Source organism: Aythya fuligula, chromosome 2 (genome assembly GCF_009819795.1).
Source record: "Aythya fuligula isolate bAytFul2 chromosome 2, bAytFul2.pri, whole genome shotgun sequence".
NCBI lineage: Eukaryota > Metazoa > Chordata > Aves > Anseriformes > Anatidae > Aythya > Aythya fuligula.
The window spans coordinates 117,357,269-117,379,239 of record NC_045560.1 but is presented as its reverse complement, the minus strand read 5'-3'; the positions used below and the strand labels follow the sequence as shown (position 1 = coordinate 117,379,239).

Genomic DNA, 21,971 nt, shown 5'->3' with positions numbered 1-21,971 from the left:
TCAGAAGTAGCCCAGAAAAACCCATCTGAGTTAGAGAACTGATGTAACAGAATCATTTCAAAGCAACCCGTGACTCCCCTCATCCATGGCATAAACCAACGTATTTCCTTAGACCTACTTTGGGAAATTTGTACTGCAGGAAGTTCAGCATGTACCAGACCTATAAATCTCAACAGCTACCACCAGACTGTAGCATCAAAGGCTTGAACTTTAGCTATTGTTCATCTTTCAGTAACACGAGAGATGAACAACAGACAAATTACATCCCTCTGTCATCAACTCGAGCTGAAGCACTGCTGTCAGTGGCAGGAAAATTGCTACACTTCAGAGCAAATAAGTACTGAAAAGAAAGTTGTGCCATGATGGCACAGTATGCTTAAAATATACTGTATAATGCTGCTCTCACGGCTGCAACTGAAAGCAATCGCTGGATCAAGTTGAGCATTTGATGTACCTTTCCCCAGCTCTGGAGGAGGGTCCTACAAACCAAGTGCTACAAACACGTCCTGGGGCTAAAACAAAAGAAGGGAGCAGCCACGACAGAAGAGAATAAAATTACTATCCTTGCTCAGATCCTTAAAGTTTGCAGACAGTGCAAATTCAACACCTTCAGCTTAGTGCCTCCATTTAACCTTTTCCATACCTTGCTTAAGGTATTAATGCTGTAAGAAAGCATCCGTACACACACACAGCATAAACATGCTGAGAAGCCCCCTCCTTGCACTGATATTTATTCAACGGGGTGTTTCACCTGCCCAGGGGGCAGCAGAATCTGTCCCCTGGACCAATAATTACGGACGGGACCAATAAAACACGGGCTTCTGACCTTGGTGCTTTCAAGAAACCAGCGATATTTGTCAACAGCAGAATTCAGTGTCACATTGCCTGATGAGCTGTATTCAGTGAAAAGGCCTGGAAAGTCTTTGTTTATAATTAAGCAATAACGATTGAGGGCCAGGGCATTTCCTGGGGATTAATGACCAGCTGGGAGAGTTGATGGCCTGAGGCAGTGCCTTGGGCCATTAACCCCAGCCAGTCATTAATTTCCCCAGGAAATGCCCTGGCCCTCGATTAGCGTAACTATTATAAAAGGTAGCTAGGGAGAAAAAGTTTAGCATTAACAGTCTCCCAAGGAAACCCAGACAACGTTTTTTCATCGCGTCCCAAGAAGAAATGCATAAGTTAAAACTGACAGGACAAGAACCAGCGATTAGGAAGGAAAAAAAAAGCTCCCTTCTCCTAAAGACTTAAATTACTGAGTTTTGTAGTGCAGGCAAGATTTAGCTACAGAAGTGGCTGGGCAGCTTGTTTAGCTCATTAGATTGTGAATGGAGATGAACATTTCCATATAATTACTGAGAAAACCCACACTGTCTAGTATCCTTGCTGATTGCTCATTTTCCTCCTTGCTGTAGCTAAGAAGGCAGCACATGGCCACGTACGCTCCCGTCTATTCAAGGCATTTCTCCCTTTTCCCCCGATACCAGCCACTAATGAGAATCACAGCTCCGACCGTGCAGCCACACAACGAGCGGTCCAACAGCTGCATTTCTCCTCGTGTGAGCTTTACGGGGATGTTACGGGATTTGGGGGACAGGCTGGGACACCTCGCTGTGCAGGTTATGGGCACGCGTACCGCGCGATGCTCCCTCCATCACCATGGGTCCCTCTGCCCCATCCTCATGTTCGCAGCCTTCCTAGGAGCCAAGCCACGCCTGAAGTTCCCAAATTACCCTCTAGGTCACGAAATGCAAGCACAAGAGGAGTCTGGGGTGAAATACACCTGATGTAATCCCTGACATAAGGAGCTAGAACAAAAGCACTATCTGCACGCAACCGAGCCTCCGAGCCACCCGCAGACACCAGACCCGCGCAGCAGGAGGTCAAACCGCAGCGCTCCGCTGAAGTGGTCGAAAAACCCCAAACCCACACAACACTAGAAAGGAGAGGTCACAGGTACCGTGAAGAACATGGATGCTTATGCAGGCTTTCCCAGAAAGCCCCCCTCCCGCTCTCCCCTCCCCAATTAGCCCGGGGCTGGCTGATTAGCCGGCAAGCTCCCTGAAAGGGTCACTCTGTCCAGAACTGGTATTTCCACTTCGGGAGCAGCTCAGGCATGTCGGATACCTGCGTTCACCCCACAGCACGGCCCGACACCAAAATCCCTGTTACTGCTCAACACCAGCACGTCGCAGGGTGGGGGGGGGGGGGTTGGTGACCGCGCAGGGCAGTGAGCATTAAAGCTGCTCGGGGTTTTATGGGGCGCGGCGTAGCTGCAGAAGTTTTACAGAGGGAGTTGGAAGGACTTCCAAACTCAGAGCCAACTGTAAAAGCGTAGTGAGTCCCTAATCGAAACGCGGCGCGGTAATTTAGCTCCAGCCATTGAAAAAAACCCTAAAACAACCCAAAAGGAGCCAGCTTTTGAAGGGTCCGGGCAGCACGTGCGGCAGAGGGAACTTGCAGCGCGGGGCCGGGGGCACCTCTCCGCTTCGCCCGGCCCGCCTCAGCGACACGAAGCACCTCCAACAAACTTGGTCTCGCTGCACCTAACCCGCCTAATTGTGCTGCTGCTGTATATTTCGCCACTATGGCAACTAATGCAACTAAAGCCAATTTGCCTTATAAAAAAAAAAAAAAGAAAAAAAAAAGAGGATCACTGCCAGGAAACAGAGCTATTTTAAATAAACAAATACAAGATGAATGCAATTGCCATATTAACCCTCTTGTTAACTTCTGAAGTTTAAAATTACACCCTCATTACTAGTGTGTAATTGAGTATTCTCCTGGCTGTTTCCTGCATTTGAGGTTATTCAAATAGTTCATTAGCACATCAAGAACACCACACACACTAATGATATCTGACGCCCTTATCTACTACTTTGGCCCGACTTTCGTAACTCATATCTTCCGCAAAAAGAGGGGGGGGGGGACAGAACACAAAAAAAAAAAAACAAGGAAAGAGGAAAAGAAAGCAAAAAGGAGGGAGAGGGGGAGCCGCAGGACTGGTGCCACCGCCGAGGGGGAGCAGGACGGTACCTGGGCACCTCCCCGTGGGACGAGCGGGGTTTGGCCGGCTCGCGGGGGGCTCTGGCTGCCCAAACGCTGCCACCGGCCCTGGGGGAGACGGGCAAGCGAGGGGGGAGCGCAGGCTACGTGGGCCGGGGTGGCCAGCTCGGGGGTTGTATTTATCTCTATTTTTTTCCTCCTCCTCTCCTTTTTCCGGTTACCTGTGTGGGGGAAACAAGAGCAGGTGAAACTACTGTGGGTGAGGTGGTGCTTCTGTGCCCATTGGCTTCGGGGAGGAGGTGAGGCAGGGGGTCGTGTTTCACTGAGACCACCACCACGGCGGGCGCGGCGGCGTCCAGGGGCTCGGCGGGGCGGCGGCAGAGTCTTTTGGGGGAGGCCGAGGGCCCGCAAGCATCGCCACCGGCCGCGGCCCCCGCCGGGAACACCGCCTCGTAGAGGGCACGCTTGGCCGGGGCCACCGCGGCCGCTTCTGCCTTCACCGGCGCGGCGTCGCCGTCTTTGGGCAGCACGTAGGGGTTGGTGGCGGGCGGCCGGGGCCGCGGCCCGCCGTTGAGGGCGGCGGGGGTGTAGCAGCCCCCGCCGGCGGGGTGGTGGAGGAGGTGGTGGTGGTGGTGGTGGTGGGGAGGGGGGTGGTGGTGGTGCGGCGGTGGCGGCGGCCCCCCCAGCTTGGTGCCGATGCCGGCGATGCTGTTGAGGGTGGCGATGGAGACGGCGCCAATGCAGTGGTTGGTGTAGGTCTTGGAGAGCTTGGCCGCCTTGGAGAGCATCTGCATGCGGGTGCCCAGCAGGTTCTTGCCGATGGCCTTGTTCTCGTACCAGGTGATGTCGCCCTCGCTGCAGTGGTCCCGCGGGCGCTGGAAGAAGGCCTTGCAGAGGGGGTTGCGCTTGGAGAGGTACTTGACAAAGCTGGCGTAGGGGCAGAACTCGGTGCCGGTCTCGTACATGCGGGGCAGGTTCTCCTCGTCACTGCTCTCCGCCCGCTTCTTGCTCCAGGAGGACGAGCGCGACTTGTGGTAGGGTCCCAGAGCCTTGAAGTAGACAAACTTGCGGCCGTCCTCGTCCACGGCCAGCCCGAAGGAGTCCTCCTCCAGCTCCCGCTGGTTCTCCCGTCCCCGCGTGCAGAAGTACATGCAGGTCTCGAACCAGACCTTATTGAGGAGCCCGAAGGGGCTCTGCGTGCTGAAGACGCTGCAGGTGTAGAGCTTGCGGAGGTCGGCGCGGGTGATGGCCTGCTTCTGCACCACCGGCCCGGCGCCCTGCTCCTCCAGCTTGCGGATGACGGCCGCCAGCGTCAGGTTGGCGGCGCGCAGCTCGGGGTCCTTGGTGAGGTCGAGGGTGCGGCAGTAGGGCGGCTCGTTGAGGTAGCGGTTGAGGGAGCTGCGGATGCTGATGAGCGACGACTTGGAGTAGAGCTGCCCGCTCTTGGAGCGCGCCTCGGCGTAGAAGGAGCGCAGCACCCGGCACAGCGCCCCTTTGTCCATGGTCTCGAAGTCGGGGCTCTGCGCCTTCTCGCTCAGGTACTCGCGGAAGATGCGCACGGCGTAGCGGGTGGCCAGCCGCGTGTTCTCGCTCAGCCGCGCCCGCTCGGGCCGCTGCAGCAGCAGGGCCGCCTCCAGCTCCGCGTCCTCCGACGGCGCCCCCACGACCCCGACGCCGCCACCGCCGCCGCCGCCGCCGCCGCCGCCGCCGCCCGCGACGCCCCCCGGGGCAGCGCCCGCGGCTCCCCCCGGGGCCGCCCCGACGCCGCCGCCGCCGCAGCCGCGCTCGGTACGGCCCGGGGCGGGGGGCAGCGGCTCGGGCTCCTCCTCGCCGTCCCACTCCAGACCCATCTCCTCTTCCTCCTCCTCCTCCTCCTCCTCCTCCTCCTCCTCGTCCAGCAGCAGCCCCCCATCGGCTCCATCCTCCTCCTCCTCCTCCTCCTCCTCGTCCCCCGTTATCTGCACCTCCCGGATCTCATCCTCCTCCTCGCCCTCCTCCTCCTCCTCGCCGGCGCTGCAGTAGCGGGGCGGCCGGGGGGCGCCGCGGACACGGCCCGGCGGCCGCTCCCCCGCCTTGTCCCCACCGCCCCCTCCGCCTCCGCCGCCTCCGCCGCTCCAGTCGCCGCCGCCGCCGCTGCCAGGCATTCTCGCCATATTGCCGTCTCCCTGCCAGTCCTCGGGCAGGGCGCATGCGCTATATTGGACCGCAGCGCCGGAGCGCTTTTGTGTTTTAATGACCTTCAGCTACCGGGAGGCAAAGCCGGGCTCTTAAAGGGAGCGCGCTCCCAGCGGCGGCGGCGGGGAGCAGACGGGGCGGGACGGGGCCGGGATGGAGCCGGGACGGGGCTCCGAGGTGCTGGGTACTCACCGCGCCGCTCACCTCGGGGCCGTCCCGTCGAGCCGCGGGGAACGGGCGAGGGGGGAAAGCCGCCCGGCCGGGGCTCCCCCCTCGCCCGTCCCGCTGCGCCTCGCCCCGACGGCTCCTCCCCGCTTCTTTATGGCTTGCAGATGTGGCTCGCTCCGTGCCCCACAGCCCCGGAAAGACACTTTTCCTGCGCACGGAGTAGGGGGGGGTGAGGAGGGGGGGATGAGCACACGTCGAGGCGGCCGGTCCGGGGAGGTTTGGGGGTGGGGAGGGTTGGGAATGAAAGGAGTGGGGAGATGAAAATCGTTGTCGGGATTTTGCCAGCCCGGAGATGTCGCCCCGAGGTCTCTCCTTCCGCTCTTCCTTCCCCTTTTTATTTTATTTTATTTTATTTTATTTTATTTTATTTTATTTTATTTTATTTTATTTTATTTTATTATTATTATTTTTTCATCCCCAACAGCTAAAAAGAAATCCCTGTCCTCAGCCGGGATGCAAGCCTCACACCTCCAAACACCTCGTCCGTTCAACTTTCATCAACAATACCAAAAAAAAAAACAAACACAAAACCCCCAAACAAACAAACAAACACCTCGTCCTCATAACTTCAATAAACAATGCCAAAAAGAAAAGATCAATACCCGAAAACACCGCAAACCACCCCGCACGGCGCCCTCCGGGCTGCCCTCGACGGCAGAGCCCCGGGGGCGGCCCCGCGACGCGTACCTGCGGCGGGCTCGGGGCTTTTTGGGGCTCGGGGCTGCTGTGAGACGGCTGCCGCCCCCACGGGGCTTGCGGGACCCCCAGGAAGGTGCGATGCAGGGAAATGAGGACTTTGGCAGAGGGGAGTCCCCGGGGAGCCTGGCTCTGCCCTCCGCCGGCTCCGAGCATCCCCAGGGAGAGCCGTCGGGGAGCTGCTTTACCCTTACCCCTTCCCCGGGAAGGGGACGTGGCCGGGCTGGGACCCTGGACGGGACCCCAGCAGCTCCGCAGCTGCTCAGCCCGAGCTTTTCCAGAGCCTCCCCCATTCCCCGGCCGGCAGATTTTCTCCTCTTTGCTCCGTTGGAATAAATATTCATTACCACCACCGGGCTACACCTGAAATTAAAGTCTTAATTGCAGAGCTGCCGGCCTGAGTTACCGCATTTGGGGTTTACTCATCCGTAGGCTATTGTTCAGCACCGGGCACCAGCCGCGGGGTTACCGTGGGTCGGGGGGGGGCTCAGCACCGGCCCCGGCCCCGGTCCCGGTCCCCGAGCCCCGCGGCCGCCCCCGACGGGGCGTCCCGGGCAGCGGCTGCCCTCGCAAGTCCACGCAAAGGGGCAGGCAGAAAGGATGCGCGAATCGTCGAGCAAACGAGGCCAATTCGAGACAAACAAGCGCTCCGGGAAGAGAGCCTGCCACTCCCAGAAAATAATTGAAGAGAAAGCCGGCACTGTTATACTGATGTAAGCCCGGAGTAATTACACGGAGGTCAGAGTTGTTGCATGCACTGAAAAAGTTGTACTTGCTCTGTAGTTTGACAGCGGATTATGTCGATGGCATATATATATATTCTAGCTTTTTTTTTTTTTTTTTTTTCCTATGCACATAAAGAGCATAGAAATATCTCTCTCTCCCACCCCCCCACCCCCCATCATATGGTATTTGCAACCCAAAACTGAGTCAAAATCTCTAAGACCTTCTGATGAGGTGGACCAGATGCTGAAACTGACAGCTATCAAGCAGAAAGACCATTAAAACCTAAATGCCCCAAACGAGCTCCCGAACTCCCGTAAGGAGCTATAACAGCCCATCCCAGGAGACACAGAACTGCAGGGCTTGCAGCGTATACATTTTCTGTGGAGATCTGTTTCCTTTATTGTTCCAGGAGATGCTAAAAATGATGTGACTGGCAATGACCTTCGAACTTGATTCTGTGTAAGGATCATAGAAGTGGTGATGCCTTTCCCTTTCCCTTTCCCTTTCCCTTTCCCTTTCCCTTTCCCTTTCCCTTTCCCTTTCCCTTTCCCTCTCCCTGGTTTTCAGAGCCACATGAGCACTAAAGGTAATTGAACTTTTTTTTTTTTTTTTTAACTTTAAAAAAAGATGAACACCAGGTTGACAGCTTCTGTACTTGGATGTTCATTTAATCACCATTTCCTGATTACAGGAGGTGAACTATGTTGACAGACTTGGAGATGAATATGGAGCCAAGTATACTAATAGTAAGTATAAAGGACATAAAGAACTTGCAGTGAGGTTGGAGGGGAAAAATATATATGGAACATCCATATTACACACATCACTGAGAAGCACCTCAACAGCCAGGGGGAAATCAGAGAGTAGCAAACGAGGTGTTTAGGGTGCTGCAGGCGACCATAATTGGGTAGACACCCATATAACCTATATACCTGTATAACCTATATGTGTATGTATATGTGTGTATGCGTATGTATATATATGTATGTTACTTGCATATATGCGTGAAGCTGTCTATCTCTCTTGGTTCCTAAAGATAAAAATTAGCCTCGTCAGTTGTATTCCAGAAGTCGAAATCCTATTGTTCCAGCTCTCCAGCTATGCCAGGTAATCGAACTGCATTCCACAACTGCCAGAGTTGCACAAGGTTGTCTAATTGAGGTTGGCATAATGACATTAAACTTAAATCTACCCCACCCTCCACGTCACTAATCAAAGTTTTATCCTGCGGAGTGCTCCACATAGGCAGAGAGAGCCTTCTCCCCTCTGACTCGAGGTTTGGGGCTGATTCTAATGTGAGCTCTGTCCACGCTATGAGAATGAGTTTCATTACTGCTGTCAGCGAAGAAGATGTAATTACCCACAGAACACTAATAATGCACTTGCCCCGCTACGGCTGAAACTCTAAACCTGATTTTCCTTCCTTTCATATACCTGTGGATCAGTTTATATGCAACAAAATTAGCATTCCAGGTTAAAAAAACAACAAAAAAAGACCACTTTCACAGTCAGTTGGTTTACAATAAAGGTAATGCTTGTAATCATGCTACCAAAGAGTTTCAGGCCTTTCCTCATGTCTTTTTCAAGCTCCTCTTCCCCCTGGCCCCTGGTCTGGCTCCTGGCAGGTATGGAGCTTAGTAGAGCTGTGGTCTTTGACAATTAGACCATTGTACTAAAGCTCTCCACAGCCTTGTTCTCCTTCAGACAAGCACAGGCTACTTCTCCTGTAGCCTCCATAAGTGGTTATTTGACTTAGATCCATCTAAGGCTTCCCAGTTCTGTGTTTCTCCGTACATATTTCATCATGAAGCCTCGCTAAGATGGAATATCCCCCAGAAGGCAAGCAGCAAAGAAAATCCACTGGACTTGCTTGTTCCTTGGGATCCAGGCTAGACATCTAGAAGAGATTTTCAAAATCAATGTTTAAAACAAGCTTGCTGGTTAACCCTAAGGCTGACTACGTGGCACGGTGCTGGGAAAATAGCTTTTCTCCATGTACACTTTTACTGATAGTTTAAATACAATAAACATGTTCTTAAAAAGTGTTAATATGTTCTCTAAACACAAGCTATTTTCCCCATAGAGGCAGGCTATGCAGAAGTTGGTATGAGAAATCCACACTGACACTATAGAACTTGAAGGCAAATAACGCTTGTGACTCCTGGAAAATTCACTTAGGGAAAAAGCATGTCCTAGAAATCTTTCTCCCACCCAGAAATACTCAGTTTTTAGGCAAGCTCTTTTAGCATTTCAGAATTGTCACTTCAAAATGTTGATACCATTTTTCTTTTATTCTTTTACTTGCATATATGATATTTTTAGTTGTTTCATTACTTCCTGATACTAGGGACAGCCGATACTGACATGCTATAATAGATTTTAAATATCTTCTAGTTTAATTTTTTTATTATTTTTTTTTTTTTTAGAGTAGTGGCTCCTGTCTGCGTGGCAATGAAACAGCTTTATATAACTCAACAAAGGAGACATTGATTAAGAAAAGCAATGATGTATCCATCAGAGCTAAGTTGCAGCTGTTCTTAATGAATTTTAAAACAGGGAAGCTATTTCACCTATTAGATTGTCATATTATGAAATGTTAGCAGTAGCTGAGCATATCAAAGCGCCAGCTCCTACCGACACGTTGTGAAACGTGAAGGCAGCACCAAACCACCCCCCTCTCCAAGCCCCATGCAGTGAATCGTGAGCATATTGCAGCGAGTGCGCTCACTTTTTTTTTCCCATAGGTACTGGCCATTACTCACTTAATCTTTTTTTTTTTTTTCTTCCTTTTACAAAAGCAGTAATTTTGTTGCTGAGGACACGTCTCATTTTCTGACTGCTCTGTTTCCCAAGTAAAATGAAGAAAACCCGAGTCATCATCTTTGCGAGAAAGCATGTGCTTAGTGCTCGGGAAATTAAAAGCCAAGACTTTGTGAATTGTTGTTATTTTCAGTGTCAAGCAGCTGGAGCAGTCTTTGCTTCCAGAAACACAGACCACTGTCAGACAGCTTGCAGGGAGTCAGGTAGTAAATTGCATTGCACTGCACAGAGGTTTTAAGGGGCTTTTAAAATGTGCTGGAAGTAGGTTGCCAGGAGATATATTAATCTTTTATTTATCTGTGTTTGAGCTTGTGTTTGTCTTTGCTTCTGTGGTGATGACGGCACTCGAAACAAATTAGCCGCTCTGTAAGGCACGGCTGGTACAGTGGCTCCAGCGGTTGTGCAGTCATTTGTAGGAACTGCTGACGCTGAGCAGTCCTGTATGGCAGGGACATAATATTTGTCCTCTGTGGAGGGAAGCAGCTCTTCCCGTCCAGGCTGATAATGTAGGGTAGCTTTCAATCCTTCTCAGCAGTGTCCATAAACTCTGTGGGGTATGGAGATGAAGGAAATTTGGAAGGACCAAGCCAGTAACTTGGAGAGAAGCCTCAAAAAAAAAAAAAAAAAAAAAAAAAAAAGATCCCCGTGAAACCACAAAGCCTCGTTTATAGGTGTTGTAGTCCTGTGGAAGTATGGGTTTTCACTTTTTATAGTGCTTTTAGTAGTATGTAATGGAGCATAAATTAATACTGTATTGGATATGGACTTCCCAAAATCCTATTTTCCGTTCATAATCTTGCAATAAAAATTTATTTTGAACTAAGAGCAGAGGCTGGAAGTCAAACTGGGCTGGATGAAATCTATACATTCAGTGGGGAATGAACAGTTATATGGCAGCCAGGCTTCTTCAGAAGATTTCTGAAACGTTCTCAAAAAAAAAAAAAAAAAAAAAAGGAAGAAAAACTTGAGCCCTTACAGTTTAACAAACAAAATGTTGCTTTGGAGACTGTGAAGAAATGCCACTTTCCAACTTGTTTCTGTGCTGTGTGGGTTCTGCTTTATCTTGTTTGTTTTCTCCATCCCTAGCAAATGAGCTGGAGCCTCTGGGTCTCTCCTAGGTGGGACTCAGCTCTCCGACTCCCGCGTGGGGCCAGAGGTTGGGATTTACACCCAAACCCCCTCATTCACGCCAGGCTTTTCTCAGGGCTTGGGGTCCCCAGGGCACAGGGCAACAGCTGGCTTTCAGCACAGCCTGGAAAAGGGAATCTTCCTCCCACCGCCAGCTCCTGGCTTTAGAGCCTCTTTACACCATGAATTCACAGTCAATATACTTTTGTTTTGACTTAGTGACTGAAATAAACTGATTATTCCCCTTTTCCACCAGTATTATGTCTGTGTCACTGTGGATTTGGAAATTCCTTTTCAGGTATTTATGTAGCAAAAACCACAGCACCAATGACCTGTCTGCTTGGATTTTCTTCCCTCGATTGAGTTGTCTCAGCTGGGCTGACACAAACCCCGTTCAAGCAACTTTAAAACTGGGTGAGTTCAAACAGAGCACACAGAGAGTGTCACCAGCCTGCTCACGAGTGTCAGAGCCCTGCACAGGCTGTCACCCAGACCCACCTGCCTGCTGCTGGCTCAGGACATTTAATTGGATGTTGTACAGCCTAAACCAGGAGCTGCTTAGCTCCTGTTTATGTCCCTTTCTTCATTCACCCATGTTCAACTTGGTAGGATATTGTCCTGTGCAATTTTTTGCACTTATTTTCTTTTGAACTGTTATTTGGTCACAGTGGTTTCCTGCCCTAACAATGAGATTCCACACTCCCTTCTCCACGTGTGAGATGCTAAAGCCTCTCAAGTTATCCTGGTAGACCTAAACGCACAGGAACTGTCCGCATAAGGTTTGTATCACAGACTGTGCTGACTATAAAGCAGCGTTTTAGCAGTAGGGAATAAATTCATACATCATTTGGAAGAAGAATAGAGGGATAACAAAGTATAGTGTGTTTATTGCCAGCCCTCGCCACGTCCTCTATCAGTCCATGATTTGATTCACATTGTGAAAATAGAAGTAGAACAGAATGAGGTGGAATATTACTAGATAAGCAGAGCTAACTGTGCACTGATTTTAACTGGACTGGTCCTTTATGTGAAAGTACTTTCACAAAGTGAATGGGTACGTGAGTTCAGATAAAAAATTGTAGTACTATCTTCAGGGTGTTGTCAGGACTCTCATTTGTTGTTTGAAGCCACTGACTATGGAGCAAAGAAGGTGCAAACTGCAATAAAAAGCTGTATTTTAAGTTTTAGAGCATAAAGCCCTCTTTAAGTAAAGCCTGGACAAATATACTAAAAAAAAAATAATCAAAATTGTTCTTTTTTAAGACAAAGAAGCCTTAGAAGGTTTCCCAAAAAAGACTGAATGCATTGGTTATTACCTCTCTTGTTTCCCCCCTATCAAATATTACTAAAGCAGATGAAAAATACTTTCTCACAGCTGGTGAGCATCAGTATTCTGTGAAGGTTTGGCATTATGAAAATGTTACTTCTATAGCTGTTGAGAATGCTTAAATGCAACAAGCTTTTTGTCCATCCTTGAGGCGTATCTTGTTTTGAATAGCCTTGCCTTCTTATATTCACGAAAGATTAAGCTGTCCCCACTCCAAAGTTTCCTTATTTGGTGATCAAGGCTAAAATTCAGTTTCTTTTCACAGAACTGAATGTGTCACCAAATAAATAAAAAATAATTTAGAAAACTCTCAGCACTGGCATTTTGCACGTTCATGGACTGGGTCATCTAATTACAGGCAAGGAAGTTATTAGATAGCAAGGATGCTGCTTCTTAGGATCAATGAGCATTGTTAAAATAAGCAAGAAAAAATGATAAGCTCTTTTTTTTTTTTTTTTTTTTTTTTTTCCTTGGACAAAATGAGGTCACATTTGCAATCTTGGCAAAGGTTTATCAAGTTATTCCGAATAATTTCCTCCAAGTTGCAAGGGTGTCACTTTGCCTGTTACAGGACAGTCCCTGCAGTTTACTTGACTGTTTACCTGTGCATTGTCAGGCTTGACAATTGGTGATTGGTGTCAAAGGAAAAAAGCAGTTTTTAAAATCAAATCTTCAGTGTGGAAGGATATAAAGTGTGAAATCCAGACCCATTGCTTTCATTCTGGCTTTAGTAATCACAGAAACCTGCTGTAGGGCAGGAGTAATCTGCCAGAAAATTATTATTGAGCCCTGGTAACTCAGATATATGTGCAGACATGAAAATGTGGTTCTTAGTGCCAACTCGAGGTCCTGCAAGAACCTCACATGCCATCCTCCACCTGGCTTGCAAATATGCTGCATTCCAGCGTAAAGGAGAGGAAGTTTGTTAATTCCCAGGCAGCTGTGAACAATTTAATCTCTTTCCAGACAGCCCGGCATCCTATTCCAATTGTGCAGTTTCTCGGGGGATGGAGTTCGAAGAGTTGCTGAGAGATAATAGGGCCTTTATTCCAAGGTCATTCCTACGTGTTTGGCCTTGACAGTAACATCTTGATAGTGAGGCTGCCAATTTGCGCAGTCTCATGGTAGAGTTTTTGGAGTTTCCTTTTCCATATGTTGGAATGGAGAGGTTGAAAATTAGTGATTGGAAGGAAGAAAAGCTTGAAACCTTGAATGAATGCTCCGTAAACCTTGGACATCAGATGGAGAAGCAGTTTGGTAATTTCAGAGAGGAGAAATCCCTGTGATATTTTTAAGATAATTTTTAAAATAGACTTCTCACTCTGAATACTGGTTGTTAGTACTCCTGAGATTTCCTGAACAACATGCCCATGAGGATTGAGCTGGTAATTTGACTTGTTTTTCTGGATAGATCTCTAAATTACTGACTTTTTTCTCCTCTCAAGACCTCTTTATATATGTTAAAACAAACACAAACAAACAAACACAATCAAAACAACAACCAAAGACAAAACCAAACCAAACAAAAAACCCGCCACCATCACCACCACAAAAACACACTACACCATCCAAACAGTGTGCAAGCCCTTTTTTGCTACCTCGTTGGGAAGACGTTTTGAAGAATCAGAAAATCACAAGGAGCTACCTCAAGAAATTCATATCCAGCCTTCTTCAAGCTCTCAGAACCAGTAACTTTGCTCAGGTTTTTTGAAAGTCTCTGCATTCAGAAGCGGTTGTAGAGGCATTTAAACCAGCTGTACTTTCAAACAGGCTTGCACCTGATATGGTTTCCATGGGAGCTGCTTGGTGCTTAGCCATTTGCAAACATGGCTACTTATGTAGATAATTTAATTAGAGTTAGTGAACTTCTGAAAACCTGACCTTTGGTCTTTCTGGCACACCGGTAGATGAGTGAAGGAAAAAACATCTTTTCTGTGCTTTACCTACCCTGCACCTCCATATTAGCCTCTAAAAGCAGCTAGATGTCACTTTTGGGACTATTAACAAAAACTCTCAGTTTCACTGTATTTTCAGCAACTACAATTGGATTATTCTGCCCAGCTGTAGTTATAGTATTTAATTAGCTCAGTTCTTTCTATTTTCACTGTATTTCTCATATTTTAGAGCTTTTCTTTTATTCAGCAAGATATATTGGGTTTGGATTACATAAAAATGTTTAGTAATATTCTCTAAGTAGTTTTATCCCATCAGAAAGTAATGACATTTAAGTATTTAGGAATCTTAGTCAACTGTAAAATAGAGAGGCAGAATTACAGGAGCTTTGTTTGTGAAGCTAAAGGGATCAAAGTATCTGGATTAATTTGTAACACTTTTGGGATGGGCACTTTATTTTAAAGGAACTTCTAAATTTGGTTAGTTAAACCATCTCTCCAAATGAACTTGTCAGATCCCAAACAGCCAGGAATGGGATTTTGTCTTCTGAATTCCAGTTTGGTCACCAGTGCATGGCATAATTTAGGGCCAGGTAGAGAGAAGTCTGTGAAGTCCAAGAAGCTTGGTACCATTCTGGGAAGTCATCGTGAGTTTCTGTTCTCAGCGGTAGAATCTTTACCACACTAAATCTACACAGCCACCCTGGTGTTGGGGAAAGAACACTTCTGAATGAGAAATGCACAGTCACTGCTCCAAGAACTTGCTTAAACAGAAAGATACTGACCCCCTGGAAAGCACATGTATAGGAGATAGCAGAAAGTTGCCCAGTCTTCATCTCTTCCCTCTTTCTGACCACAGACTGAGTTTTCATGAATGCCCTCCCTACTGCCATGAACAAAAGGCTCCTTCCTTGAAATGAAGCCCACCAGGCTGATAGGCTGATGATGAATTCTGGCTTTGTGCGGGCTCTCCGCATGGCTGTCCAGTCTCTTAGGCTTTGTCTAAAGCTGGGTGACTTGTTAAAACAAGAAATACACCCCAAATGATACTTTTTTAGTATTTATTGACATTTTAGTGGAGTAATTTTAGGAGAATTTTGAAATAAGAGAAGTTTTGACTCTGAGTGCTTCAAGCACAAAATCTTTCACCATAGTCTGAACTTAAGCACCATGATATTTATATTAATCTAGTCTCCTCCACATAGTACATCAGTAAAAATACATTTTTTAAATCAAAGGTGGTAAATACCAGCCCTAGAGTAGTTTCAACAAGTCTTATGAATAAACAACCATTTTAAGAGGTAATAGAGCACTCTCCTACATGAAGGGTCTACCTTTCATTTTAACCTGAGAGAAAACCATTCCTCTCATTTTCTTCTGCTTTGCCAAAAGGACATAAAAAAAAAAAAAGAAAAGAAAAAAAAAAAGTTGTGAATGTTCTATAGTTTTGGATATGTTTTAAAATTTAACATTAACAATAGTAATAATGATCATAATAATAATAAACTAAGATGAAGCTAGCTTAATATAAATAAGGAAACTGAAAAAAAATAGATAAAAAAAATTATAATAAAACTTCTGTTTTGGGTGACAGAAGAGGTTTATGCACTGCTAAATGAGGATCTTTTCCTTCAAGTGTATATAAAATGTCACTGACTCAACAGAACAGTATGCAGAAATGAGCAATAATTGCATTGTATTGGAATAGTGAATTTGAAAACAGTCAGCTGGATAATGAAGAAGAAACATTTGTCATGTGGAAGCTACCAATTAAAGCAAGGCATTACTTCAAGGATCATCCCAAGAGCAAGAAAAGGGAAAATCCCAAATCTAAGATCCCTGGTTGCACCTCTGCTTCCTACCATGAAGAGCAGACTCAAGTTCTGGCTTGACACAGAGGATCTCCCAACAAAGTATGGCTTGGCAAATAGGCTGGGCAAAGAAGAACTGAGTCTCAGCTGTTTGCAGACATCTGAGACCTTGTGGTGATCTATGCCATGTTGTTTGTGCTCACTGTGAAGTGTTGACACCTTAGGGGGAAAATGTTAGTAATCTGGGCATGAGAGTTAAAGACTTTCCGGTAGAATAATCTGCATTTTTTGGCTTAGTTTCCTCATGGGAGAAATAGGAAGCTCCCTTGTTGTGCATAGTCATTCAGCTTACCATTTTATTTTTAAATGATGTTCTCAGTAAACAGCAGGGATGCCAAAGCTGCTGATGTGCCATAATAACGTATGTGAGACCTTCATGTTCCCATTAATACAGAGCCCAAATTCCTGAAGATCTAGGCGAGAGAAGGAACTCCAGAACATCTCCTGCCATGTTTGCAAAACCAGCCATACTGGGAGAGCTCAGCTTGGGCTCATGACAACCAGTCTGACAAACAGTGACTGTAAAGGCAGAACAAATAGAAGTACAACTTCACCATGGACATTCCTCTTGAGTAAAGAACCACCCACCCACCCAAACAAGCTAAAAACCGCTGGAAACCCAGACCAAGCAGATGGCTGTTTTCTCCAACAGCATCCTCTCTTGATCCTGTTGACCAATGCCTCAGCCATTTCAGAGCAGATCCAACACCACTATGTGTGGCTACTTTGGGTCAGCCAAGGAAAAGAAGGCGGAACAATGGTGAATGACAGGAGAAGGCAGAGGGGCTGGTGTTGGACCACAGAAGAATATGGACTGGTTCTGAAATTGCTCTCATTCAGGTTGTTTTACTCCAACAGTCCCTGCGTGTTCTCTAGGTCTGTTGGCAGTTATCTGAACCTTTACAGCCTTAAAGCCATCCTGATGTCAGACTGAGTGCTATTCATCTGATACTTTGCTGAGAGGAGCCTTTAACAGAAGAAGATGTGGTCTGGTTGCCTGCGGTTTCTCCCCATCAGCTGTCCCAGCATGTAGAATCACTGTGGGAGCATTCCTGTAGCCCTGATGGTATAGCCACGTACAGATATTTGTGAGGTCTATACCCAGCACAGGGACAGGCTTCTCAGTAGTACAACTAGATTTGAACTTTACTGCCCCAGTGATGGGGAGTAAGGAACAGGTGTGACGAAGCCAGAAGGAGGGTGCCATAGAGCCAGGTACCACAGTGGTGCCAAGTGACACACATCTTGCAGAAGTCATGTGTCTCTCTTGCAAGTGTCTCCATTGGCAGACAGAGCTGCTTTGCCTCCAAAATGAACAGGAAGTCTGGCTTTAAGGCACACTAAGGCTTCTTGCATTTACCCTTTTTTCTTTTTTTTTTTTTTTTCAACCCCCGAAGAGGTATAAAATCTGCCACTTTCTCATTCCTCGCTCCAATTAAATGCAGCTGTGGAGAAATTCATCTCATTCCCCTTCTGGTTTTTATTCCTTTGATACCACTCTCAGCAGTCCAGCCCCATGCTGGTAAAAATGGCTGATTAATGTCCCATGCCTGTCACTCTCCTATGAGAAACTCCCCAGTTTTTCCCTTCTCCCTTGTGCATCGCATGCAGGTAACTGAAATACTTCACAACGGTCCCAGCTCAGAAAATGCTTCCTCTCCTCTCCAAATCCCCTTGTTCTTTCTCCCAAGCTGCACCTCCCAAGCTGTGTGAGCTGTTTCCTAGATTTCTATTTGTGGGGATGGAGAAGATGAAAGACAGAAATGTGCAGGAGTAATGTGCACTGATCTGGTGTGCAAAGCTACCTTGTACTTCTAATTCTTCTAATATCTCCGCCTGCTTTATCCCTTCTCCTTTGCAATGCCTCGAAAACAGGCAAGAGAATACCACATACTTGTCAGCTTCAGAGTAGGGGAAGAGAAAAAACCCTTCCTCTCTGAGCTGTGCATATGTCCCGGGATGGGTGGCTTCCCATACTTATTGGGGAGAATCTCTGTTACTGTTGCTACTCTGTTGTTTCTGTGGGGCACACAAACAGATGAACACAGTGCTGATATTTGTGGGAAAGTCAGGATGATCCTCATCCTCCTTCTCCAAGTGCTTCCATTATTTTTGCATAGCCCTGCCTGCCTTCTCAGGAGGTTTCACCTCCTCAACTTGGCAAAGGCCATGAAACAGCCGTGATGCTCCTCTCACATTGGCACCATGTGCTGTGGCAGTCTGCCAGTACTGATCCCCATGGCCATGTGTAAGGGAACCTCTGTGCTTTCAGCTGTGTGTCGTTGCAAATGTTTGGGTACAACAGTGCCCACCCATTGCCAACCTCCAATATTCATAAGCACAAGATGTCCCCCAAAAAAGAAGCATGAGGAAAAAAAACCAACTAAACCAAACCAACCAACCACCACCAACAACAAAAAGACCAACAACAACCTTGATTATGTATTAATTAAAAAAATATATAATAATAACAAATTGCAGCATATCTGGGGGTATTCATTTAACTTCTGATTTTGAGTTTTTGAGTTTTCAGATTGCATTTCATTTTTCAAGTCCTCTTCTGTCTTCTCTTCTTCCACTGCCCTACCAATTCCCCCTCCATCCAAAACATAAGGCTGAGAAAGATTGTTTCCCCCTTTGAAATCTGAGAATCTCTTCGTTCCTGGATATAAGGCTCTGAGAAATAAATATACTGAGAGGTGAGGTGGGGGAAGTGGCTTGGCAGCCCAAGAAAGAATGCAATAAACCAGTCATTTCCTTCCCAAGCATTAAACTCCACGCCCTAGAGTTAGTGGTCTTTATGACAGCCTACTCAAATAGGAAAGGGCTCTCAGAAAAGCGGAGGAGAAAGGTCCCATGTTTCAAAACTAATGCATGGACAAGGTGCCAAATGATTGCATTTCTTTCATTTGCCGCAAACTGAGTTAGCTTTGAGCTTGAAGGAGCAGGTTTTTAAGTACTGCTTCTGGGCCTGGCATGAACGTTTCTGTTGCCATAATGAGTCAGACATCAGAGGCAATACACACTAAAGGATGCAGGCCAACACCTAGGCAAATACAAGCGGGAAAGGAGGGCTTAGAAAATACAGGCACCTGACAGGGAAGAAGGACTCCAACCCCACAAATGTTTTGAAATGATAACCTCAATTTCCTGTGCTTCAGCAAATAAAATCACTTCAAAACGAAAACAATGAAAAAAAACCTCTAGAATCTGTGCAAGGTTAATTTGCCAGAGGCGGATTTTGTTCTGTTAATTGCCATTTGCCATGTACCAAAGCCACAGACCCCAAATGCTCTTGCACATTTCCCATCAGGCAAGCAGACACACGATTAAGAACATTTGAGCAGTCATCCTTAGGACCGTAAAAAAGATAAATCTTTAAATGAAGGGAAATTAATCTTCTGAGCCACAGAAATCACAGCCACAGATGCCCCTTCCGCTTGTCACCTGCCAGGGCTCCTGAAGGGCTGCTGGATGGCTGGGGGTAGGTAGCTGGCTCTGGGGACAGAATATGGGGTGGAAAGTGCACTGATAGAAAACATTTGAAACTGATTTGCACCATGATTTGGGCTCCACCAGGAACTCCAGCCTAGAGACACTTACTTGATACCCCCTGCTTATTTCAGCTATTGAGTAAATTTCATGATTTGTTCTCATCTGCCTCATTTTTTCCCCTGTTTTTTCTTCCTCATGAGTTCATTTTAAGACCATCCCTCTTCTCCATCTCCTCTTTGAACTTTCATCATGATCTGGAGAAGTGCTATGTTTTGCACAGTGCTCTTCTTTATTTTCTGTTAGTCTCTCCAACACTTCATCAAACACAATTTTCATGAAGAAAGTATTTACTACAAGAAATTGTAATGATCTGCTAACCATCTAATACAAAATGACCAACTACAGACTTCTAACAGACCTCTCCTGTTTCTTCCTTTCTCTGTTAATAGGCTTCTTGTACCGTTTCAGGACCAGACTAACTTTGACAGTTTTATTAATGAGATTGATTAATGGGAATAATTTTAATTTTATTCTGACCAATGATTGTACTGACAGAGCCTCATCGCCATTATTGTAGTTGCATTGTTATGAAGATGACCTACACAAGTCACCTTTCTGATGAGACCACCACCACCAGACAAAGCACTGTGCAGCTACAAATAGATATCTCTTTTTTTTTTTTTTCCTGAGATGTATCACTGAACCTGCCTTCTGACTTAAAAATTAGAGCGACGTGTCACAAACTTTGTGTTATAAAGCCATGTGATGTAAAAAAAGAATCACCTCTACTAATGCACACAGAGATCAATAACCATGTTTAAAAACCTCCAGTACCTCGATTTCCATGGTGTTAGAGAGCACTAACACTATACAAGCCTAAATGGTGAGGTCACCGCTCCGACGAGAACAAAATAATGAGGTCCAATACCCACAAAGAATTTGTATTCACATGCCATTGTTCTGGAGCCAGTTAATGATTTACCCAGATTAACTCCTGTGCCTTGTGGACATAATGCCACGGTTTCCCCCAAATGCAGAGGTACACAGATATGGTGTAAGAATTTAGAAATAGATGATATTTTTAAGACAGCATAGTGGTTAAAAGCGAAGATCTTACAGAACATTAAAAATGTGTACATTTCCCAACCAGCCATTATTTCACATGCAGTGCCGTAGTATGTCAGGTCATGCCTACTTTGTGTGATCCCACATACACGCTACAAATACTGAGAATGTGATAAAGCAGAAGGCTCATGATTAAGCTTTGATGTGAGGATGGATCCTGACTTTACCGTGCTGTTGAGCGTTTGTGGGCACCGAAGGGAATATGGAAAATTTGCTCAGGGAACTAAGGGTGTGACATTAGTGCAAGTCACCCAACAGTGAGGTCTTCCACACAGCCATGTCTACAATAAAGCAGTTTCCCCGCTAGTTAGATTAAAGCCAGTGTGGCTATGCTTCTTCTTCTTACTGCCACATTTTCCTTTGCACTTAATGATCTAATCACATCCTCTTTTTTCTACAGGGCCTTTGCCTCGTTCAGTGCCCAGGATGGATGGGACTCATTGAATAGGCATCTGCAGTCCGACAGTTTGTCTGCGGAATTGCCTGGAGCTTCAGATACATCCTTTGATTCTATCCCTGTCTGTGCCACAAAGTTCCTGTGTTAGGATATGGGGCTACTCACTTAAACCAAACCAAACTGGGCGCCTGACTCAAATCACTCGAGATCTCATTTGCAGAAGAGCTAAGCACTCATTGTGTGCAACCGGAGCAGAATGTTCCAAAATGCTAAGTGTTCAGGGAAAGGTAGATACTAGGAAGTTAAAACTTAAAATTACGAGATGGTTTTAGCCATGATCTCCCAGGACTTGTCAGACAGCTGCCTTATGCACGTTTCCTATCTGGACTGCTGAGACTGTTGCAGGACTCCCTGAAAAGAGCGTACCAGTCCCTGCTTCCAAAGGTTGTTGCTTTGGGTGAAGTCTAACTAGGCTTGCAAAGGCAGCTCTTTCATCTGAACTCTGTTGTGCCAACTCTGGATGCTCCAGAGCTCCTGGGGAGGTCACCTGGCTCAGGTCACCACCCCATGCTACAGACTTGGTGGGTGACCAATCTTTGTGGAAAGCCCAGTAGCCCTGGTTTCCCACCTGAGATGCCTTCAGTTTTCCTCAGAAGGGTACCCTGCTTCTGACTTACAGTATTTATTTGGCACAACTTCCTATAAACTATTAGAATAAAGCTGCCACCTCCGTAAGCATCCAAGCTTTATTCCTTCTTCCCATACATATGTCCTTCTCTATACTGCATCTGAATCTCCTCATCTCTCAGGGACAGAGAGAGAAGAGAGATCACTTGTCCTGCAAGGCTAGTGCCCAGGGGAGACAAGGAGCATCTGGGGTGGCCCTGTTTATGCACTGCACAAGCCAGGTAGTCAAAGCTCTTCTGAGGAGAGGACTCAGCCAGCCTGTCCCTCCTAGACTACAGCTGAGTATTTCTGTACCCTTTTTCAGCAGTCCCTGGAGGATGAAAAAAAATTAGGCAGGACTATTAAAAGAGAGGGAAAGATGTCAGCAGGTTGTGGCAGTGACTACAGGCTTTGCTGTC

At 46.8% G+C, this 21,971-nt stretch overlaps 1 protein-coding gene across 4 annotated transcripts in view; it reads right to left on the bottom strand.

Annotated features, from left to right (window-relative positions):
• The window catches only part of KCTD1 (potassium channel tetramerization domain containing 1), a 97,199-nt gene that overhangs the window by 60,792 nt on the left and 14,436 nt on the right, over positions 1-21,971 (bottom strand). The window contains exon 1 of one of the 4 annotated variants that reach the window (XM_032181694.1): positions 5,374-5,542. The exons of 2 other annotated variants lie outside the window; for them this stretch is intronic. The gene's annotated coding sequence lies outside the window, so the exon portion shown is untranslated. Of the gene's footprint in view, positions 1-3,036; positions 3,084-5,373; positions 5,543-21,971 lie in introns of those variants that run through there. One more of the 4 variants, XM_032181693.1, reaches the window with a different exon arrangement.